The sequence below is a fragment of the Balaenoptera acutorostrata genome, chromosome 5 (assembly GCF_949987535.1).
Source record: "Balaenoptera acutorostrata chromosome 5, mBalAcu1.1, whole genome shotgun sequence".
In the NCBI taxonomy this organism is placed as follows: domain Eukaryota; kingdom Metazoa; phylum Chordata; class Mammalia; order Artiodactyla; family Balaenopteridae; genus Balaenoptera; species Balaenoptera acutorostrata.
In genome coordinates this window covers 29329286-29354899 of record NC_080068.1, presented here as the reverse complement: position 1 = coordinate 29354899, position 25614 = coordinate 29329286, and the positions used below count along the sequence as shown (strand labels likewise).

At 39.1% G+C, this 25614-nt stretch overlaps 1 pseudogene; it reads right to left on the bottom strand.

Moving 5' to 3' along the window:
• Positions 1 to 7775: 7775 nt before the first annotated feature.
• LOC103000322 (uncharacterized) lies at positions 7776 to 18908 on the bottom strand (annotated as a pseudogene).
• Between the last annotated feature and the right edge of the window lie 6706 nt (positions 18909 to 25614).

Sequence of the window (25614 nt, the reverse complement as noted above, 5' to 3'; positions counted from 1 at the left end):
AATTCTATTTAGGAAAGAAGCCAAGCTCTAACAAAGTGCTATAACTACGAGGAGGGAGAAAACTTGAAAGCAAGCACTTAAAAAGCATTCTGCTTTGAAACCCAAATGCTAATAACATACATTAGGTGGTTTTCATTATCCGTAAAGAAGGTCTTAGTTCCAGACAAGTTCTTCTGCTTCTATGTTTATTCCTCCCCAAGATACTGAACTCTGAATCCTTACAGACATTGCAGCCCTTGAAGACACGACCAGTGTTTGCAGACCCCAGGGACATCATCTCAGAGGCAAATAAGCAGGACCAGGTGAAAGCTTTAAAAGGATAAACCCAAGGGATGTTTTTAAAAGAAAGGCATATAAATATGCTTACATTCAGGGAAAAATGCAACTCAGTTTTCTTGCTCAGACTACAGTGTCTGTAATCATATACCTCAAAATGTGTATCATATTGATATAATTATATTTTTATTATATTATATTATATTATATTTTTATGGTAAATATGTGTCATTTATCTTAAGAGTGTCATCGACTCCTCCCTGAATGACAATCCTATTTCCAGGAAGAACACGTTTGACGAGTTAAAAAGCTTGGCTTAACTCAGAATGAATCTGATCTCAGACATCTGTTGGAATCTGAGCAGGAATGACAAATAATTGAGAAAGGTCTCCCTGAGTCAAGCAAATATCTGAAGACTTGGATCATGGAAAATCTGCCCTGTATTAAACTTGGAGTAAAGGGAAAATTTTCTCTTTTAATTTGGGCTTGAGATTCAACATCCAGTTTGAAAAAAAAATAAATGTATATCAGAACACTGTTTTTTAAAAAATATATCTGCTCATATTTAGAGCTGAGAATATAATCTAAAGCAAGTTTTTTTAAAAAATTAATTTTTTTAAAAAAAGCAAGTAACTTAGAAGCTATTATAAAGCACAGCCTAGCAAACTTTGGGTTTTGGGTTCTCCTTAACTGACATCTGTAAGAAAAACTAAGGGTTCTCTCTTTCATATTTAATAATTCAGGCATGGTGGAACATGTAATGAGTTATTTTCTCTAGGAATGGAAATAGATTTTTGGTGAGCCATTGGTGGGGCTAAGTCAAACATCTTCATCCCAGACCACTAGCACATATTTGGGGTGCCTGCAGGATTCAGAATAATAATGGGGAGAATCTAGAAGGGTTTTGGTCCCCTGCTATACAGATGAGGTTCCCAAGGCCAAGAAAGGTTGGGAAATTTAAGCCGTGTGTTAAGCTGCACAGTGGCTAAGCCAGAAGTAGAGTGCAGACCCGAATTTCTCCACCAGACCTTTCATCATTAAGAGACACACGAACCATACTGGTTTAGTCTTGTCTAGCTTATTGGTCTGCTTTAGTGTAAATCAATTACTGCTTTTTTTGTTTGTTTGTTTTGTTAGGGGTAAAAGTAAACCATCCAAATATAAAGGCCTTAATGACCATCTCTAAGCTGTGTATCTTACTGCTGAAATCCGCCCCCCCTCCAACCCCTTTCTCCCCTGAAAGTACCCTCTCTGGCTCTCTTAGTCTGCTTGGGCTGCTATAACAAAATGCCATAGACTGGGTGGATTAAACAACAGATCTTTATTTCTCAGCCTGGAGTCTGGAAGTTCTCCAGCACAGGGTGCCAGCGTGGTCGGGTTCTTGGTGGGGGAACCCTCCTCCTGGCGGCCGTCTTGCTGTATCCTCACATGGCGGACAGAGAGCAAGCTCTCTGGTCTCTTCTTATAAGGACACTCACTCCATCCTGAGGGTTCTTCCCTCATGACCTCATCTAATGCTAATCACCTCCCAAAGGCCCCACTTCCAAATCCCATCACACTGCGGGTTAGGGTTTTAACACGAATTTGGGGGAAGGACATGCATTCAGTTCATAACACTTGCCATCGTTTGTAGTTCTCGCTTTCATTTACCTTCCTAAGACATGTCAGTTTGAGAAAACACAAGTAAGTTTTTGGTTTTTCCCTCTAGCATCGATAGTGGTTTCTGGCATACAGATACAATGATAGCAGGCATGCAGAAGGTGTTCAATTATACTTTTTCGAATACGTGGATGAACCAGTTTTCAGTTCTTGGTTGAAAATCAGACAATAACTCTCCACACGAATCTTAGTTAGAACGCATGAAGATGGTCCTAGTAGGCTCACTGCTCCTCTCTCAACTTTCCTGGTGGTTATGCCTTCCTGATTACCCATCTATAACTTATTGATTGAAACCTCTCCTACAATGGATGGATTGACACAAATGCTGAAAATCCTTCCTGTACTTAAGTGATTTTTTCCTTTGTGGTTCCCTGTGACAAAACCTTGACGTATGGCATAGCAAAATGGAAGAGAGAGTTGGAAACACACGGTCATGTTGACACAGATTATTTATGCTTCATTCACATAATGTCTGACAGACTGCCTTTTTTGTTTTCCTCTCTGAATTTCTTCAATGGGAACTCTTTAATGAATTCTTCAGATTCTTCAATGACTTTGAATAGATGTTTCCCAGTCGTTTTTTAGCCATCCAACTCAGCATTTTTAACAGACTATGGCAGCACGCATGTACATTGCTATCAACATAAAATTATACAAATACTACATTTTCCCAGTCTTCACACATTTTCTCTCTCTTTCTTTCTTCCTTTCTTTCTTTCTCTCTCTTTCCTCCCTCCCTCCTTCCTTCCTTCCTCCGTCTCAATATATCATTTGAAAGTATGGAAAAATCATGTCTGAGATCTTTTAAATACATTCGTTAATATGCTTTTCTTTTCTTCCTTTTTAAAGATTTACTTAAGTCCATGTATTTCAGTGTAGGCTACATTATACCAATCATTAAATTGCATTTAAAGATTTCTTGCAAGCTAAAATTTCCCACTTCACTTAGATTGGAGTAAGGATTCTTGATGGGAAATTTTTCTCTCTATATTTTTATATGAATGCTCCTACATTTCTACAAATGGAATAAGTCACAAGGAAGTTATCTATAAAGTTGATGCTTATAAGAAGACCAAGACCTATGGTTCTAGAATAACTTTTGTTAGCTATTTTAAAAAATGATTTAGTTTTTTTTATGATGAATTATATGTTTTTTATAGATGTAGAGAATAAATGTAGAGAATTCTTTATGATTGTCTTCTTATTCAATTTTACAAGGTTTTGCCTCAAGAAACAGAGTAAATAAATTAAAGATCTTAAATGTAAAGTGAATCTACATAATCAAGTTAACTTGACAAAACTAGTTGAATTAAATAAAACAGTTATTCTCAGAACAAGCAGTTGAATTCAATCAAAGGCTGTTTATAAAAGAACTCTGGGCTTCCCTGGTGGTGCAATGGTTGAGAATCTGCCTGCCAATGCAGGGGACATGGGTTCGAGCCCTGGTCTGGGAAGATCCCACATGCCACGGAGCAACTAGGCCCGTGAGCCACAATTACTGAGCCTGCACGTCTGGAGCCTGTGCTCTGCAACAAGGGAGGCCGCAATAATGAGAGGCCCGCGCACCGCAATGAATAGTGACCCCCACTTGCCGCAACTAGAGAAAGCCCTCGCACAGAAACGAAGACCCAACACAGCCATAAATAAATCAAAAAAAAAAAGAACTCTGTTTAATGAACTCTTTTCATGTGTTTGTATGTGTGTGTGTGTACATATCCACACATATGTACAAATATTCATATAGAAGAGATAGATCATCTCTAACTCTCAAAACAGTACATCACTCCTAAATACACAGCTCCAATATCATAAAGAGCATGTAGACTAGTCCATGAAAGCCACTTTAATAGGAATGGTGCACACTGGCAGTGAAAATTTGAATATATCCCCTTAGCCAAATTTTACCTTTATAATTTGAAAAATGATAATTGTGCTTATGACACAGCTTTTATTGCCCTTTATCATCTAAAATATGATTTATTAAATTTATACTTCTCATTTTAGCTGGGTCGGATTAAGAATAAAATTTATAATCTGATGAGTTGTAGTAATATGTCCTTCTCTAACTCACTGTGACTTTGTAGGTTTCCCTTTCCTCAGTTATCTTATTTATAAAACAATGATTCCAATTAGAGTTGAGAAATACATAAACGCAAAAAAAGAGAGACTAGTGCTTGTAATGATTACATTAGATGTCTCCCAAGCTTTCCCACTTCTCAAATACATAAACTAACACCAACAGAATCTATTATACTACGAGATCTCCAATTAGTGGCAAATACAAATCATTATGGTGTTTAAATTTAGAACTGTACTCTGAGAACTACATTTTGTATATAGGTGGTAACAATTTCCATCTTAAAGCGCTTCATGTAAATGCTTGTCGATGATCTCCCCATTCAGTTTTATAGATGGCAAAAGTAGGGGGTGTGTTAGCGAAGTTTTAAATTCATGATTTCCTGATTCCCAGTTTATCCATGAGACCCATTCTGGTGATTCAGTTGCCTCTTTGAACATACTGATGAGAAATGTGCTGTCTCCTTCATAAACAGCCACAGAATAATATTTAATATTAAAATAAAATAATTTTTAATTAAAAAAGTAAAATAGCTTTCCAGTATAATAGCCTAAGCCTTTTAGTATAATTACTTCAGAGTTAACTTTTCTAGGTGAAGATAAACATACCATGCTTTTCTCTAGACAATGCTTTTCTGTATTTTATCATCAAATCAAATGATGCATATATCACAGAACTGACTAAATAATGCTCACAGTAACACCAACAATGGCTGCACTCAGCATTGGATTGAAAGCATTGTAAAAGCCAGCAGCTGTTCTATGTAAGAGGCAAATTATACATGATGAGTGTCTAATTTGAGAATAACACAAAGCTCATTTCATCCAAACAGCAAAGAGATTGATGTGACATACTCAATGTATCGTATGGATTTTTTGATTGACCTCACTAAGATGAGGAGTAAGTGAATGCCAGTCTCTACTTGTGGCTCAGAAACCAGGGAAGGGGGTAAATTTTCCTCTGGGAATGACTTCTGACTTGTTCATGCTGCTGAATAATTCTAAGTACCTTACTATTTAAATAGGAATTCCTTGGTTCAGTACTGAGGTGCTGTACGTTGTAATTGAAGGCCAGTGTTGCCTTTCCTCAATACCTCTGCGAAATATAAAAGTACCCAATGGGTAAGCACGTTGACGAATTCAGAAAATCAACCACAAACTTTTCCTTTAATGACTTGTCTCATATTTATGAAATATCATGGTTGAAGTCTATCTGATAAAATAAATATTTTAAGCCTGACTAAATAGAAAACATTACTGATCCTGCTGCCTTCTTTAAATTTCATAAATTATTTCAAAGAAGCAGTAGCTATTTGTACTTGGTTTCTTATACTCTGAGTCATGCCACATGGAGCCATATACCACTTCAGAGTCCGGAGGCCAATCTGTGCTATGCTGTCCTCTGTAGGACATTTCCATCTGGCTTATCACTCTATCCCAAATGTCTATCCCAGTGCCTGGCAGATAGTTGGCAATCAAAATAATATGTTTTTGGTGAAAAAATTGAATGGATGGAAAGAGAGCAGTTATGGCTAACCAATTGCCTTGAGCTCTAATGACGTCATGTCTAGGTAGCTGGGAGGACAATTTCTATTTTTTTCTAATCACTTTTTTGCCTTCTACAGGGGATATAGCATCATATATCACACTTGGTGAGGTGAGACCCTTAGAGGGTTGAATCAATCAGATGATGTACTATCACCAGGTAAATGATAAGACCACTTAGAGGAAAGAACACATACCTTTGAAACAAATAGACTTAGGCTTGTATCCCAAGATACTTCAACTCTCAGCCTCTTGGGTCCCTTGCCTTAAAATACCCACCTTGAAGAATTATTTTCTTAGATGAGAAAATGAATATACACTCTATAGCATCACACCTAACGATATGTAGTAGATCTGGATTACATATCAGCTCCTTCCCTCTCCTTTATAGCTATATATAGGCGATTGTTATATTCATATGGAGAATTTGTGGGAAAGAATTCTTGAGAATGCATTAAAATGGTAACCTTCCATTTTAGCTTCACTATAACCTGTGAATTATGCATCATTCTGCTGTTTCCACTTACAGCTCTGGACGCCTATACTCTGCTTATCTGATCTAGTCTCTTTACAAAACACAGAACCTGACTCTTGCCTTAGATGGACTCATCATCCAAATTAAGCAAAGACACATAGACATAGATTTTCAGCAAGAAGAGAAACACTTACTTAAAGGAAATCAACATTAAACTCAACAGACCATATTAAACCCACATTAAATCCACCTGAGCTGCACTCTCCTCTTGACAGGGTAATTGCAGGGGTGAGTCGTGAGGCTGGAAGGTGAAGTGATTGCACAGATGGTGGGAGGGGGAGAGACAGGTGTTTGAATAGACTCACTAGTCTGTCCACCTCAATGATTTTCAATATATTTTTTTTGCCCCACAAGCTCCGTTTTTTATTCGTATTGGTTCTGCAGATGGCCACTGAGTAAACAGATACAAATGACAGAGTAGGTTTAAATATTAAACATGACATTGACATGGACTGATCTAACCATTGGAAAGATAATTGTGTACATGGTGTCCTTTCGTGATGAGAGGCCCTCAGTGTTTAATGCCATCAGTGGGCATGAATTCTGAAAGCTACAAGCAGGTTTGGCTGTCAGAAGAGAATCACCAAATCCTAACAGTTTTATCTGGTCACTTATGTTGGAGTTAGCAGTGCACTGTCTATCCTAGTCCCCGTCAACACCAGAAAGGGACAAGCATGCATAATAGGTCAACTGATGTCAGTAATTTTAAAAGAATATTTGGGGACATAGGAACACAGCTGGAAACTGCATTAGATTGAATCTGGCCCTGCTGGAGACTGTCCCAACCCAACTGGCAACATTTGGTCAAAAGTCCTTGAGGATCCTGGGATGTTAGAAACCAGTCATCGCTCTGAGAAGCACAGATTTTTTTTAAAAATTGAAGTATACTCTATTTACAATGTTGTATTTGTTTCAGGTGTACAACAAGGTCATTCAGTTATACATATATATATGTATCCTTTTTCAGATTCTTTTCCCTATAGGTTATTAAAAGATATTGAGTAGAGTTCTCTGTGCTATACAGTAGGTCCTTGTTGGTTATCTATTTTATATATTGTAGTTTGTATCTGTTAATCCCAAACTCCTAATTTATCCCTCCCCCCTTCCCCCTTTCATAACCGTAAGTTTGTTTTCTATGTCTGTGGGTCTATTTCTGTTTTGTAAATAAGTTCATTTGTATCATTTTTTTTTTTTAGATTCCACATGTAAGTGCTATCATATGACATTTGTCTTTCTCTGACTTACTTCATTTAGTGTGATAATCTCTAGGACCATCCATGTTCCTGCAAATGGCATGATTTCATTCTTTCTTTACGGCTGAGTAATATTCCATTGTATATATGTGCCACATCTTCTTTATCCATTCATCTGTTGGTGGACACTTAGGTTAGAATCACAGATTTTGGATGTCATTGTTTCAGAATAAAGCATGAGGGCCTGGTGACCAGTGTGAAGAAGCTGTGCAATTGCACATCAGGGGAGGATAATAAGAGACTTGCTGCAAAGAAAGTTGTGTCAAGTAAGTAGAGAACCAAAGATATTGTCTCCTTTATTTCATACAACATACTAGTAATGCTTCTCTTTTTTCCAACTACATTCTGCCCTTCAGCCAGATTCCACCTTAACTAAAAAGCACCGCAACTCTTCTGCTTACAGCGGCTGAAAAGGTTGTGAATACTGAGCATCACATTGTTTTCATGGGGGACAATGGCCGGCACCGCTCTGCACGTAGAAGGTTTGCAAGCTTGCTACTTCCATCCCTACCATGGTGCTGCGATCTGGAGCCCATCCAGAACACTTCTACCTGGGGATGCAGAAGGGATTCTCTCTCTCCTCTCAGCAAATGAATGCATTGAAAGCATTGTATGTGCTCTACCTGAGGCAGACACCTTGGGACGGAAACAAATCTGGGTTGTTGGAAATGCAGATCTCGCTTGCTCCTTCACCCGGTGTATTTAGTGCTTGTCATGTGATAGGAACTATGGCAGACACTAGGGAAAGAATGATGGGCAAGATACACCCGGACTTGGCTTTCATAAGACTTACAACCAACTGGTGGTCACAGACAGCACAAATAAGTACACAAATAAGTATTAAAGTATGTGACTTGGTATATAGAAGCAAAATATGCCAGGAGCACGTGTAATAGAATGACCTGGCCTAGGCTGGGGTGGTCAGGCAAAGCTTCTCTGAGGTAAACAGTATTAATGCTGAGACAGGAAGCATGAGGAGTGCTTAGCCAGATGGAGAATGGGGAAGAGTGCTCCAGTCTTAGGACAGAACATACACGGAGTCTCTGGGATGAAAAAGAGGGTGGCACATCTGAGGGGAAAAAGGAAGATGAGCGGAGTTGAACATGAAGATGGGATACACAGGGGCAAGATTGTGTAAGTCCTTATGGGAGCTTAGGTTTATCCCTTGTGCAGTGGAAACCATTGAAAATTTACATACAGGCTCAGGTACAGTATTTTTAAAGGTTCACTTTGGATGTATTGTGGGTAACTGGAGAGATCAAAGGTAGAAAGGGGCTAAGAGACTCTCACAACATTTCAAGTCAGAGAGAGATGATGGTGAGTCAAACGAGGCTGGGGTGGTGAGGTTGGAGAGAGAAGCCTGTACATATGTGAACTGGCTTTTCTGCAAACTCGACCTCGGCTATGTCCTTTTTCACAGCTAATTAGGCCAAAGCATTTAAGCCATGTCATTTCCTGGGTAATAATGGCTCCCCTTTCTGTAAAATGGTACATCCATACTTATTTTGTCACAAACAGTGCTCAGCACAGCCGGACATCACCAGGAAGCTTCCAACAATGTAAGGTTAATCCACATCTGAATAATAATAGATTTTAAGTGAAGTGATATCACTTCTACCCCTTGATTAGGGACCCTCAATACACGATACATGGAAAATAATTGGTTTCGTGTAATGAATAAAACTATAACTGTAACTTAATAAGATTAAATGGAACATCCAGATGTATCATAAATAGCTTAAACCATCCGAATTATAAACGAACAACGTGCATTTTATTTAGACCGCCAAGCCTTCCTTACGTAGGTCACTGACAGTGGCTCCTCCACATCTTTATGCATTTTCCTCCTGTCTCTTTCTCTTTGCCCACCCGTCCCTGCTGGGCAGTCTGGTGGGATCCTCTGCATTTCACCACCTTCTTGCTGTGCTCATTCTCCTGCTCTCAGCTTTTCCGTTGCATTTCCTCCCTTTTTTCCTCTTTACTTTGCAGCTCTCTCTTTTGTTCTCTCATTTCCATTTGGCCTGGCCTGCCCCTTCTCTTCTACTGCTGCTCCCTGCACTGATTTCTTGCCCTCTCCTTCTGTTCTTTGTTCTTTCTTCTTTTCTATCCTCACTCATGGTTTCTCTCAGGAATCTCTGCTACTTTCCAGAGGAGAGAAAGAAGTTAAATTCCAAACTTACCCAGTTGGGAATGAAGCCTGTGTTTCTAATGCAGTTAGGAGAAAAAGCTGATTGGATTATCAGAGAGCACCAGCCCTACTTCTGGGAAACAAAAACAAGCGATGTTGACCAGGGACTTTTCAAGGCTCCATCAGCAACTTTTTTTTCCCCAAGAAGTTAGCCTTGATGCCCAAGTTCTACCACTAAAGCTCCTCCTTTGGATGAAGGCTTTACCTTCTTCTTTATCCTCTTTATTACCAGATAGAGGGTAACTATTAGCACATTTTTTGATAAACTAATGTCATCACACATACAGCAAACTGAAACAAACACACAGTCGCATGAGATCAGAATTTTTAGAATTTAGACTTGCAAGGGACGTTAGAAAAGTTTGAACAGCAGGTTAGTTGACAAGAGTAATTAGGTCTCACCTACCAGGGAGGAGGCTTTAGGCAATAAAATTAAGGACAGGTTCATTTTTATGGGATGTAGAGTAAAGGAGAGCATGAAGGGAGTGAAGAATGACTCGGCTGTGCTCAGGGTCCCTGGGAAGAAGATACCAGGAAAGAAGGCCATCAGCATAAGGAAGGGCAAAGAACACAAGTGGTTCCCACTTTGTCTCTGGGCATATGGGGGTGCCAGATCAGGTAGGTACAGCTTTGACAATGGAGACTATATTCACCCACTGTGAATTTTCACTGCTCATATCCTGAAAGTCACAGAAAAAGGAATATGAAGGCTTGAAGTCATTTATGTATTCATGCCTTTAACAAATAATTGTTAAGCCTTTACTTTGTGCTCGGTACTATTCTTGACAAGGAGAATACATAGTAAACTAAACGAAATTTCTACCCTTAAGGAGCTTATGTTGTAGTGAAGGAGAAAGATAATAAATCCCTAAACCTATAAATGAACGACTACAACTATTACTCCTCTTGTCATTACTACCACTACTGTTCCTATACTACTAATAATGATAATCAACCCTTATCTGATGCAAACAATTGGCCAAGTATTGGTCTGATTCTTTTTATTTTGTCTGCACCACACGACTTACGGGATCTTAGTTCCCTGACCAGGGACTGAACCTGGGCCCTTGGCAGTGAAAACGCAGAGTCCTAACCATTAGACTGCCAGGGAATTCCCTGTTCTGATTCTTTTACATACATTAACTCCCTTAATTCTCACAACTCTCTTGTAAGGTAGGTGGTATAATGATTCCCATTTTTTTTAAACCTAATTTTTAAAAATTTATTTATTTTTGGCTGCATTGGGTCTTCATTGCTGCACGCGGGCTTTCTCTAGTTGTGGCGAGCGGGGACTACTCTTTGTTGTGGTGCACAGGCTTCTCATTGCCATGGCTTCTCTTGTTGCGGAGCATGGGCTCTAGGCACGTGGGCTTCAGTAGTTGTGGCATGTGGACTCAGTAGTTGTGGTGCATGGGCTTAGTTGCCCTGCGGCATGTAGGATCTTCCCAGACCAGGGACTGAACCCATGTCCCCTGCAATGGCAGGCATATTCTTAACCACTGTGCCACCAGGGAAGTCCCATGATTCCCATTTTTACAGATGCAGTATAAATAGGTATTTGTGGTGTCAAGGTCACCTGGCTGTAAGTGGAAGAGTAACATAATGTCAGTGATAAATATTATGAATAAAAAGAAAAGTCCATGCCTGCCATCTACGATGGAAGTAATAGAATGCAGAGAGTAGCAGTATAGCACTTGGAATCTGAGATCTTGGGTCAATGTGCTATATCTGAGCTCTGTGACTTTAGGCAAAATGTATTGCTTATTTGGGGCCTCAGATTTCTCATCTGTTAAATGGGGATAATTAAACCTAGTTAGTGAGGTTGTAAACATAAAATCAGATTGTGTAATGATCATAAAGGACTGAGCGCAGGCATAGCATTCAATATATACATAAAAATTAAACAACGGGACAAAAACAGAGTGAGGAGAAAACAAATTGCTTGTGGCTGAATGTTTCTGGGACAGGAAATAATTGTGTTTTCTTAAGGATTCAGTAAGTTAGAAGACTAAGAAGAAATAGAGGAGACTCAGATCTTTCTGAGGGAAACGAACTCTTCAAGAAGTGATCATTTCCGGCAGATGTGTGAGGAGCTCAGTCTGGCCAGGAGAGAGCATCAGAGCAGAGGGAGAAGCCAAGTCCTGGGGGACTGTGGGACTTGACACACCACAGGGGCCCCTGGAGGGATCTCACAGCCTCTCTTGGTCCTAAAACACAGGCTGAAAAAAAACAAGGGCTGGGCCAGCCTGGGGCCTTGTTATTGAAAGACATCTCACCTCGGGATGTATAGGTGGCTCTTTATAGAGATCTAACAGGAGAGAACTTGGCCTGAAGCAACGACGTCTATTTTCATTAGTCTTAGACAACCTCATAATCCTCCCTTTTGCTTTTCCCAGACTTACTCTGCTCAGCAGGGATCTAGATAGTGTTTCCCATTATCATAAAATGAAAAGAAAAATTTTTAGTTGTCACTAATGTGTTCCTCGGTTGTTTTCTCCTTCCTGTAATCATGTTCTTTGCTTGTCAAACAATTCTGCTTCATTATTACCAGTCTGAGATGTGGCCAAGTTCATTCAAAGGATATTGTGGAGAGACATTTTATTCTTGGTTGGTTAGTTGGTATCCTGAAGAAATGTAGGCTTCGTGATCCCAGAGTGATTTTCTTGGTCAATCAAAAAGACTTCAGGAACCATGACTTCTGCCCAAGGGCAAAATAAAAAATGTTTAGTTCTGGTGTTAGGATGTACATTATCATTGGAGTCAATACTCATGGTTTGGCAGTAAAGATAAATGGATTTTATGCTGGGTTTCGCCAATACTAACACTTTTGGAAAGCTGTTTAGCCTGTTTATGACATGCTTTTTTCAGTGGTAAATGGGGATAATAAAGGTTCATCAGATTAGTGTATTAGACTGTGGTGTGACTTCAACAGGATTTGTCTTTAACTCATACTGGGGCATTCAATCAAGAGAGAGTAACTTACTGCAATAACTTCATGGGGACAGAAGACACATATGGTACAATGTAAACTTTGTTATATTACAAAACATGGAGTCTAACCCATGTAATATCCTTAATAAAAAATGTATTAAAAATAAATACACTCTTTCAAACCACTGGATTTTATTTAGTGCACTTGAGAAGTATACTAGGTGGAAGGTGCTGGGGGAAGAATTCCCATATATTTGTCATTATCAATATTAACATGCTTCATTAAATGACTAAGTATATGTCACCCTTTGTGGAATACCTAAAACACACTTGCTGGTGGCACGTGTCAGTGAGGTCAACCTTGATCTAGCTTCCTTGGTTTACCAGATGGCCTGTGGGCACTTTTGAGTAATTTCTAAGTGAGTCAAAGTTGGAGCTCTCAATTGCTTCCTGGCCTCTACTTTTTAAATTATGAAATTATTAATTAATCAATTAATTTCCAGCTTTGGCCTCCATATATTCTCCTGATTCAAATGCCTGATACTTGTTAGTTAAATTTTCTGAAACAAATAACCTGGAATGACTAACTGTCACCACAGCAACTTCAAGTTGTGTTCATTAATATATGTTCTTACCTGGAAGTCTAAGTAGGTGCCCAATAAATACGTGTAAGCCTATTAATAGTCATCACCAGTGTGAGTGATTAACGCTCTCTTCCTTTACTTGAAAGACACTGTCCTTTGAGTGTGAAGCCATTTGGACATATAATTGATGGAGAATCAACACTTGATAGAGAGTTTTGATTCACTCAGAGGAGTTACAATAAGAGATTCAAAATGGCAACAACACACAAAGAACAATATTTTTTAAAAAGCTTCAGGGAAACTGGCCTGTAAACCTGACAGGTACTTTGAGTGGGATTGGGATAGTAGTCTTTATGGAAAGACACACATTAGTAGCTCTAGACTGGATTGATAGACTTGTAGGCAACATCTGAGCAAAAATGATTGCCTTTTCAGTATAAAAAAAGTCAGTTTCACATTAACTTTTCAAACATTTTTTGCTGAGTTTCTAGCAAATCAAAAGCATCATCCTTCATTTTTTAAAAAGTAGAGTAGAATCTGTGAAATATTTTGAGCTCTTGGGATATAAAAACAGAAATACTCACTTTACTTTTCTTTTTCCCTAAGTTTATTAGAGCCCACTCTCCATAATGGCAGTTACCTAAGCTAACTCTGCCTCTCTCCCCACCAAGGCCAATAACAGGTTATGGAAGGGATGGTAGTGACGCCCCATTCCCTGAGCTGTGGGGTGTCATTATGCTCTACTCTTCATGGGTCACTACATTCTTTCATTAATTCAACAATTATTTATTCAGAGCCTACTATGCCAGATGTTGAAGTAATTTATGGCTGAGTCAAACCCACCAAGCCAAAATGGGTTTTTTCACTGTTTCCTATGTAACACTTTCAAAGAGAAAAACTTATCTGTCAAATACCCACCCCTATATTATCCTGTCCTATGAAGACATATTCCTCATATTAAATTTTTTTTAAAATAGAGGATGATGCTTTTGATTTGCTAGAAACTCAGCAAAAAGTGTTTGAGAAGTTAATGTGAAACTGACTTTTTTTATACTGAAAAGGCAATCATTTTTCTCAAATGCTGCCTACAAGAACCAGGGAGGCCAGATGTGGGTGTCCACACTTTCTAGTCCTTGTTTATGGAGAGTAGTGTTTGCATGCTGCTGTCCTGCTTGCAGTGTATCTGCTTCTCTCCCAGGACTGAGGTGATGCTACAACAAAGTACTCATGGAGCAATACAGATTAGAGGTCAAGAGATGGGGTCTTGGAGCCACCCTGCCTGGATTCCAAGCCTGATTCTCCATGTGTGAATCTGAGACCTTAAGCAATTTGCTTGAACTCTCTGTAACTCAGATTCTTCCTTGTAAATAGACAACACACAAATAAATATATACTGTCAAAAAGATAAGTGCTGTGCAGAAAAATAAATCATGGTGAGAGACTAGAGAGATGGAGTCATCAGAACAGTCTTCTCTTAGAAGATGACATTTGACCAGACGTCTGATTGTAGTGAAGAATAAACCACATATGTAACTGCTGTTCCTTTCATAGAAAAATGCAGGTGCAAAGGCCCTGAGGCTGAAGTGTGCTTGGGATAATATTACCTATTAAATACAGTTGTGAGTTAATTCATTTAAGAACTTTAAATAGAACCTGTACATAAATATTTCTTGATAAGTGCTAGTTGTTAGTATTATAAGACTGCTTCATATATTATAGCCCAGCTAGTTCAGATCCCCACCTGATGTGAGGCCACCCTGATATTTGGGAACGCTGCCACCTGCTGTTTCCTTCTGGAAAAACTAGTTCGTATGTGTAAAAAGTTGAGAAGCCAGTGCTGTGTCTCATCTGGGGCTGATCCTTCCTCCCGTGTCTTGGTTTCTACTGGCCAGACATCCATTCAACCCCTTACGTCAACTCTATCTTCTGCTTTGTATGAGATTTCTGTTGCCAGTACTGCCTATGTCACTTGCCAAGCCCCAGCCCTCTCACCACCATCGTGCCAGGGATCCAGGACAATTGTTTATCTTGTAGGGAGATGTCTTTAGACACAGAATACATGTGTCACTGGGGTCTGTATTTTTGTCAAATGACTACTTCTCTCTTTGAGCTTAAGAAACCCTACAGAAGAATAAAGACACCCAATTATGGTAGAGTTTATTAGAACACCCACCTGCTCCAGGGGGGCTCTGGTGGTCTCATGAAAGAAAAATAGACAAGCTCCCACAGAGCTACCACTGTCTCAATGCACTCACCAATGGAGGCTTGCACCTGCTCCCACAGACTCAGGACCTTCTGAAACAGTTCTGTTGAATTATTCATGATTTGTCATTTTTAGAAAATTATACTTCTGGGTACCTACCATCTTCTCCATAGTTGGAAAAGTGACAAGTGGAAAATGGCCTTCTAGTCACACCTTGGTCTGGCTGTGCACACAGTGGTACCATTTGGTGTTTTCGTGTGTAAGAGTGTGGGTATCTACAGAACTTGCTTAAGGAGCACATCTTATATGACCTTCTGTTCCAGTGCCCTAACATAATCCCCTAACATGGTATTCCATAGTCAATCACAATAACATCAGCAACAACAGATATTAATTGTGAGCCTATTAAAAGCTAGATGTTATGCTAAGATTTTTCCTTTGTTACCTCATTTCAACCTCACAGCAATCCCATGTAACCCAGAAACTCCATACATCAGCAGGCTACATCTCCCGTTAATACCCAGGTCACAATCATCTGGGTCTATACTTCTGGTCACTATCAGATGTCCAGCATCTTTACCAGTTTCCCTTCCATGAATTTCTTGGAACCCTAGGAAATTCTTCCCACCCCCAAACCTGGCTCTCTATGCCATGTTGGTGTGGATTTGGGCCACCCCTGGGCTTTTTGCAGGTCTCCTTTTCCTGCCCTGAGATTTGTTTCACTCAGGCAGCAAATTCTATTCTCCCTGGCACAGCTTTGTCTGAGCTTTGTAGGCTCAGATGCTTCCCATATTTCCCTTCTGTGGTACGGAAGGTTGAGCTGTAATGTTTTAGCGAGATTCATGAAGGCTTTGGGGAACAGATGGAATAATACACAGAAGATTTAAAATTGGTTACTAGGTATGATTGCTTTCAGAGTCCTTGGGCCCAAGCCCCCCTGAGGCCCCTTCTGAGACCGAAACCCCTACAATGTACTGATCTCCCACTCCTTTCTTCCAACATGTTGCAGAGGCCAGCTCATGTTGGCAATGAGACTTCTTCACAAATGTGTCTTGTACTCTGATTCCAAATTTCTTCTTCAGTTCTAAAGATGGACAGCCATGGGGACAGTTATCCCCATTATCTGAAACCTAATCCTTGGGCTCTCATTTTCCACCCCAGGATGAAGAACAACCTGGTCCCTACGCACAAGGCCTTTCCCTAGGCCCTACCCCCCATAGGCAATGCATGAAAGCACAACAAACCAACATCAGGACATTTGCTAATTTCTGAGTTACTTCCTGTTGACTCACCCCACATTTTCGAAACATGCCACCCCTGATTTATCACTCATGGACAACACAGCCCTTACTCCTCAACCTCGGGGTCTCTATAAAGTCTTTTTTGGACTCCTTGATCCACAGAGACCTTCCTTGTCCGCACTGCTATAAGCACTTCTTTTTATTTTCGTTAAACCACAAAGCATGGAGTTTTAGTACGTATTACAAAAGGTCTTTATTAATCACTACATTTCATCATACTTTGTTCCCCTATGCTTTTTATTTCTATATGTGTTGGACTTGTCTTCCGCATAAAATTAGAACTCCTTTGAAGGTAAGGACCATGTCAAACTGATGTTTTCTCCGAAGAATTTAATACTATGCTAAGTTCATACAATATGCTAAATGAATATTGGCTTGATATATTGTTGACAAGAATTAACCAAAAAAAAAAAAAAAAAAGAAACTGGTATAAATAATTTTATAATGTCCCTTAAAGTGTATGTTTTGAATTATTTTCATATGGACAAAACATTTATAAGTGCTACAAATTGTCGGTGATCACTCTAGAAGCAAGTAGTAAAGCCTTTTTATCTTTATTAAAAAAAATTTCAGGGCTTCCCTGGTGGCGCAGTAGTTGGGAGTCTGCCTGCTAGTGCGGGGGGCGCGGGTTCAGGCCCAGGTCTGGGAGGATCCCACATGCCGCAGAGCGGCTGGGCCCATGAGCCACAACTACTGAGCCTGCGCTTCTGGAGCCTGTGCTCCGCAACGGGAGAGGCCGCGGTGGTGAGGGGACCGCGCGCCGCGATGAAGGGTGGCCCCCGCTTGCCGCAACTGGAGGGGGCCCTCGCGCGGAGACGGGGAGCCAACACAGCCAAAAATAGATAAATAAATTTAAAAAAAAAAGAAACTGCTTTCTTCTAAACAAAAAAAAATTTCAAAGAGATGAATCTCATAGTTCATAGATAAATGGTGGAAAAGGAAACATACACTTATGATTTTTAATAACTTGAAAAAAGAGTTAAGATAGTTTCTTAGGGTTTCTAAGTAATAATTTTCACACATTAATTGTTAGGTAGTCTTTTTTTTTTTTAAACTTGGTGCTATTTTAATATTGATTGATTGATTGATTGAGTTTTGACTGTGTCGGGTCTTAGTTGCGGCGTGTGGACTTCTCTCTAGCTGTGGCGCAGGGGCTCCAGAGCGCGTGGGCTTTGTAGTTGTGGCACACAGGCTTAGTCGTCCCTCGGGCATGTGGGATCTTAGTTCCCTGACCAGGGATTGAACCCGTGTCCCCTGCATCAGGAGGCAGATTTTTAACTACTGGACCACCGGGGAAGTCCCAACTGTAGGTAGTCTTATCTCAACATTTTCTAAAGTGTCTCTAGATGTCTTAATCATCCACCTTATATAAACATATTAAAAACTTGAGCCTTGCAATTGTATATAAAAAAAAGGAGGGTAGCGTTTTGGTTTGATTTTGGTGACACTGTTTCATGAAGGCAAACGCCAACACCTCCTGTTGAAACATTTCAGTTTAATGAAGTTCCTTTTAACATATATTTAATAAAATACTGTATAAAAAGCTCAAGTATTTTACTACGTGCTTTGTGAGCAGCACTTCTCTTTCTGCCTTTTTGGGAAACTCTGCTGCTTTCTGATTATAAATGATCTGTATTTTGTCTTGTTTCTTAATGTTTCTGGAGTCTAACATTATGGAAAAACAAAACCTACCTCAGGAACATTAACATATAAAGCCAAAGATTATCTTGCCATGAGCCATCGCTATGCCCTTAAATAATATAAATTTGATCAAAATCAGGTATTGAAGTAGACGACATTCACTGGAAAGTTGACATTCCTTTCCCTACTTTCTGAAAATCCCCAGAAACTTGTTTATTTCAGTAAAGAGCCCACCATCTTCCAAACACATCAGCCTTTCGAAAGCTTTATTTAAATACCTCCGCCAAATGAAAGGTTCCTTTCATGCCATTTCAAGCCCTGAAGTACCAAAAGCGTAAATAACTTGAAGTATCACTTCTGACTGACTTGACTTTGAAAGAGGCACGGGCTGGGTAAACAGCCGCTCAGCCGCCAGACGCATACCTGCCTCTCTAAACAGTCATCTGCTAATATTGGGAACAATGATCAACACCTTAATTCACCGGATTAATGAGTTAGAGCCCATAGAAAAGGACAAAAACCCATAACTTTTCCACAAACTTAGTTAAATGTCAAGGTGTTTAAAGGCCTAGTTAGCAAGTATATTAGATGAGATATGTCAGTTTCCCAATTTATGACTCTGACTTGTCTCTTGTGATTCCTTATAGCCTCTAGCCATTCTCCTCTTACCTGAGGCATTCTCTGGCAAAAACCTGATGCTTCCAGTCATTCTGCATTCTTGTGTTTCTTCAAAAATAATTGGACAGGCACCTTTCCATAAACAATCATCATTAGTTATATACGGTACACAGATCCGAACACCACACAAATAAGTTTCAATGGAATGTCTGGAGCCAAATAGTAGTAATTTGCCCTGCGTGTTACAGATGTGATTGACAGAGAGTTAATGCACTTAGCACTTTTCCAGGAGGCTCCGAGCACCGGCTCCTTGATGCTCAGAAAGTCCTGCTCCCAGAAAAGTGACACAGACATTGACCATTGAGTTTGTTGCTATTCAATAGACGGTCCGTTTCCAGAATCTATGATTAAAGTCATTATAGGAACTGTCAGCAGGGGAAAGAAATGGAAACTGTCACAAGAAGCAACTGTCTGAAATGTTCATGATTCCCATAATGTTTAACAGTTTTAAAGCAGGAGATTTTAACCTAATGAAGATCAACCTAAATTATAAAGCTGCAAGCTTCAAATATTTTCTGCTAGGTTGATGAATCCCACATCCCTTTATTTTCTTTACTTTTAACCTTCTTGGGACAATTCCGAAAAACTCAAAATCAAAATAAACCTTTGTACTTATGGCTATGAATGAAGTTTACAACAAAAATGAATTAACATCTTTCAAGTATCTGTTATTGGAAGCAGGTATACTCTGTAAAAAGATTGAGGAAATAAAGCTGAAACTGAGTAAAATAGTAGCACATCATTTGAAAGATTTGAATCACTATTTTTATATTCAAAGATGATGATAACTTTAATATTTGATAGAACACTATTTCCAATCCGGTGATGATCCTGGACATGTTTATAAGTTGCTAGCAGGTTTTTTTTTTTTTTCTGATGTTAAAAATGAAAATTTCTGATTTAAAATCAGAATTTGTTAAGGTTTTTTAATCTTCTATAGAGAGCATTGGCTCTACAGACCATTAAAATGATTTATAAGTTCAAACATATTTTTTGAAATGCATTCATTACAGAAAGGTCCTAAGTATATATTTCGAGTGTTTATTACCACTATTAGATGATCAGTGACTAGTTTAACTCATTTTGTACAGTATTTAAAAACAAATGACATGTCTGAAAAACTGTCACAGACCAGAGGAGCTTCAGAGACAGGATGACTAATTGTAGTGTGGTATCCTGAACGGGATCCCAGGACAGAAAAGAGACATTAGGAGAGGCTAGTGAAGTTGAATAAAGCATAGAGCTTAGTTAACCAGCATTGGTTCCTTAGTTGTGACAAATATGTAATAGCACTTAGAGTATGCCATGGGACACACGTATACTAAAAAAAATGATTTGTTGTTTATCTGAAATTCCAGTTTAACTGCGTGTCCTGTACTTTATCAGCTAAATCTGGCAACCCTAGTAGTAACGTAAGATAATAATGTTAGGAGAAACTGGATGAGGGGTGTACCGGAACTTTCTCTAACATCTTTGCAACTTTTCTGTAAATCTAAAATTATTCCAAAATAAAAAGTGTATTTAAAAAGCAATGGGAAAACATACAGCCAAGAAATGTAGTTTGCTTTACTATTTTAGTCGGAGCATTTTACACACCTAAGAAAGATTAAAATCTGACACCAGCCTAAACTTTAATTTTTTTCAATATGTAAACAAGTTCACCCTTTAAAAATAATGTATGTTTTAACCCCATTTGTCAGTAAAAGGAGAGCCTAACACAATAATACTAACAGTAATATTCTTCTATTTATTTTTCGTTCCTCACCTGCTACGCCCAGGTTTTGACATTAAGAATATTGTGTTTGATATTTTCTGCATTGAAAACCACTTTAGGCTTTGGTTCCATTTTACTCCCAGTCAGAAAGATCAGAAAAAGCTCAGGTCACACGGTGAGAAACTTTATCCACTGAATGAGACATTATCCATTCCACCAGACTGCAAATCAAAGAGTATCTCTTAGGCTGCTTAAAAATTCATTTTAAAATCTGATCCTGATTGTACTTTTATGGTAATTTCATACCATCAATCATCCTTTTACCTTTAGTCTCTGGGTCCACCGCTCTCCCCATAGATCTCATTCACTCTCCCTCATTATAATTCTTTAGGTGAGAAAACAGGGGAAGAAACCTTAACAGAAAATGAGGGAAAGATGTAAATTTCTTGAGAAAAGTCAGGTTCACTAAGAAGCAGAGCTAATGATATGTTCTGATCTTCCCTTCTTTTGGTAATTAAAAGATAGGAGGAAAAAGGACCCCAAAAAGGCAAAAAAAAAAAAAAATGTCTCCCATGCAAATAACATATTTGTAATCTGCATTTGATCTTACTAATAGACCTCATAGTTTTAAGTTATCAGCCTCCTGACTTGTTTTTGCCATTGGACGTGAACAAAAGAAATATTTTTGAAACTCTTGAGCACTTCTCTTTAATTGTGTGATGCTTGCCTGCCCTTCACCGGGCTGCCTCCTTTCTAATTCTGTTTTTAGTAAATGGAATTATCAGATTGTAGAATTATCAGCAGGCAGCTATGAGTCACACAGAGTAGGCCCCTCTCTAGGTATATAGGTTCACATAGAGTTAAGGGAAATCAATAATATAACTTTGGTTATTATTCTCCATTTGGCAATGTATATATGCCTGCTCCAGCTAACAATTAATCACCGGAAGGGAGTAGCGTGGGGCTCTGTATCAGCCAGAAACACTCGTGGCAAGTGAAATGATTTCTAACATCCAGTTTAAGTCAAGCATTCAGTCAGCCTTTTCAGCATGATTCAATTTTACTAACAGTAAATGCTATATTTTGGCTCCATTGATTTGAATGTTGACTCTGGTGTAAAGCATATTTCTTAGAGCAACAAGAAATGTAGCAGGTAATAAACTCAGCAGCGAGCTCAGCCTCGGTACATTTAGATTGGAATTAAAAAAAAAAAAAATGGCCATTAACCCCAAGGGAAGCGACTGACTTCACTGAAGCCCCAAGTCCAGCTGCACCATCGTTTTTAATGCCTTTAACAAAATGTTGCCATAAACCACAGAATGCCAATAATAGCAATAATCCCTCCAAAATGGGTTGTTACCAGCAGTTAGTGACCAGTTTCTTAGTTAATGGCCTGAGGGGAAAGGCTTTAAGAAAGCCATATTCGCTATTTCCTCTCAGGCAATTTAACTGGATGCATTAAACTGCATTTTCAGTGGGATTTCAAAATGTTTGTGCTCTGACAAGGCACTCATCTTAAGGTCTTTTGATTAAATCTCCATCTCCACAGTCTTAGGAAGAACAAATAAGCAACCCATCTAAGTGTGGGAGGGGGATAATTTGAACAGTCTCTTAATTAATATCAAGTGACAATCTGAAATATGTAAAAATATATTTGCCGATATCCTGCGGAGGCTCTTTATTCTGATGTAACTAACGCTCTCTGTTATTGATGAGTTGTAAATGGAAGTCTCCCCTCCCCCCCCTCCCGCCCCGTTCATTCATTTCTTCATGCAGATGATAATCTTGCTGCTATCTTTGTGGAGCTGACTGTAAGGATCAAAGGCGATTCTATTTGTGAAAGAGATCTTGGTGATGCTGGGTACCAGAGGCAGGAACTGCTAGCCAGCCGCCGCCTTCATCACTAGTAACCAGATGCGCTTTGGCACAGCTACCTGGTTGATTCTCACATATGCCCAGAGGGTTAAATGCTAACTTGCCTTGCAAAGGCAACTGGGGGTGGAAATGGGGAGGTGACCAAGGAAATGAGTTTTTGGTAACTGCTCCCAGCCAGAGTTTAAACCCATTCAAATGTAGATTGAAAAATCAGGATTTAAGGGATTCAGTTTTTATTTTAGGGCTTATAAAACCCCAGCCCCACTTCTGAAAATGTAAACTTTTTATCAGACGTCTGTTTCTTATAGGATAGTTTCTGTTAGAAAGAAATTGTGCCCAGCATGCAAATTAAGTCAGGCCCATAGACCTGGGACTTTGAAGTGATTATGAGGAGTTTTAAAATTCCATAAGTGAAATAATAAGAATGTTGTAATTATTAATATTGGGACAAACTGTCTGATGCTGTTCTTATTGGGCACCATAATGTACATGAACACAGAGGTGTTTTACTCACATGTGTAAGAAAAGCTGACAAATATATTTCAGGTGATAATACAGTATACCATAGCTGAGATGGTCATAACTAAATAATAATAATAATAATAGTAATAATGCATGTAACATTTTTCTCCAGAAACTCCAACATAATATTTCAAATGCCATCTTTTTTTTAAAAATTATTTCTATATATATGTTTTGTTTTGTTTTTATAAATTTATTTATTTATTTATTTATTTTTAGCTGTGTTGGATCTTCGTTTCTGTGCGAGGATTTTCTCTAGTTGTGGCAAGCGGGGGCCACTCTTCATCGCGGTGCGCGGGCCTCTCACTGTCGCGGCCTCTCTTGTTGCAGAGCACAGGCTCCAGATGCGCAGGCTCAGCAGTTGTGGCTCACGGGCCCATTTCCTCCGCGGCATGTGGGATCTCCCCAGACCAGGGCTCGAACCCGTGTCCCCTGCATTGGCAGGCAGATTCTCAACCACTGCGCCACCAGGGAAGCCCAAATGCCATCTTTTATGATGCATTGTTTTTCCTATTTACACCTAAAGTAATTTCTTCTGATTCATATTTTACATATGCAATTAACATATTAGCATGAGTCATGGCCATCGAAACACTTCTCTTACTTCAACACGTTAATCACAGGCATATACTTCTAGATTTAAACTCAAATGTTCTGACACTTTTTATATACCAATCATTCAGAAAGGTGAATAGGTTAGGTAGTATTATATAATTCATCTACTTCCACAGTCTATTGGTTTTAAGTGAAACACTTCAATTGCTCATTATTCGCAACCATTTATCTAACTTTGTAAATTAAGACAAAAATGATTGACATTACAAAGAAAATGGCCTGCGTCAGGCACTGGTCTGCTCCCACTCATCACATTCAGTGCAGTCTCGGATTACAAATGCTCACTTTTATGTGTGCACTAAGGGGACAAAAGTAAAGGGCATGCCGTTTGTACCATCTAATCTATCTATCATCATCATCTTTTATTACATATTATATGTAATATGTTTCATATTTCACTGTGTGAAAAAAAACCAAGCAATATAAATGAAGCCTTACAGAGTAAGTTTATCAAATTGAAATTATATTTCAAGGAAAATCAAATATCCATTTGAAATCAGAAGTTCCTGTTTTCCTCATAACCAAAGTTCAGGTGGGTCTAGCACCAATCCCTTTTAAAGGATGGTTGGAAAATGACAGCGGGCAGGGTTTGTCCCCTGAAGTGGATGTGTTATGAATGAATGGAAAGGAAGATGCTGCCCCACTCTTGAGGTACCATTTTACAGTGTGAAGGGCAGGATGGAGACGGCCCAGCTCGAGGCAGATGAATAGGAATCCTTGCCCCAGAAACAGAGTTGAGCTTGTGCAGAGGAGGGAGGTGCTGAATCCGCTTCCCTCAAATCTGGCCTTTCTCCCACAGCCCCCCAAATGGCCATTTTATAGATGTCTGAAGTTATTGTAGGGTAGAAAAACCTGTTTATCCTGCAATGCACCTCAGGAGAAAATGATGATGTAAAAGGTCTGGTTGAAAGGGTGTGAGGTCATGGCTTCTGTAGGGGAAGAATGGAGCGATTCCAAGTGTGGGCATGGATGCATGAGGAGAGGATGTGGACGCAGTGACCCAACTTTGCAGCTCTTCGGTGTTTCTTCATTTGGCCAGTCCTTTTGCCTGTAAATGCACCTCTCAGGAACGTTATACAGATTCTAAACTAGATTAAGAGTGCTGAATTCCTCAGAAGGAAGATAAGCAAGCATTCCACTATGACCATGTTTTGAAAGATTACAAAGAATGGAAAGAAAATGCCATGTCTTGCATATAAAACATATCATTAATTCAGAATTCTGCTAACTTAATTTTCTTTTATTTGACACAGTGCTAATGTGTTATAATTCAAAGAGTAAACAAAAATGTGAAAGGAACGGTAACAAGTACAAATTCTTTTGGAGGACTCAAGTGCTTTGTGTTCACTCACAAATGTTGCCATTGGTGGGAGAGAGTGATGGGGGGTCAGAGGGAAGAGGAAGACAACATGCTGATTGTACTGTTTGGTGTTTTCTCACATATTATTACATTTTAATTCTCAACTATGAGGTAACTATTATTATCTCCAGTTTACAGATGGGAAAGCCATAGCATTATGCCCAAGCTAGTATTTTGCACAGCTAGTTAACTGGCTGAGACCCCAAACCCCACATCAAGTCTCCCAGATGCCAACACCCAAGCTCTTTCTTCAGCAATAATTTAGGGTCCCAGTACATGCAAAATCAGCCTAGCAGGGCCTCTGCTTACAAACCCGTTGATAACAATTAATTTGAATAATTAGAACATACCTGCTATTGCAGTTACATTTTTAAATACCAATTTTAAAGTCTACACATTTCCAAAATAAATGTTCCACATATAGTTTTGATCCCTGACATAAGTTTCCATATCGTCTTGGCTGGAAAAAAGGGTCTTTAGAAAGGATGTTTTTACCTCCACTCATGGCCTACTTACTTTGCCAAATCATCAAAAGGTTAAAAAGAGCTTTCCTGAAAGGTTTTCTTAGGATTATATGGTATGTACATTTCTTTCACTCACTGCTCCCTAATCTGCTTTTATTTTCAGACTGTAAGAGATTTCCTAGGGACACACTTTT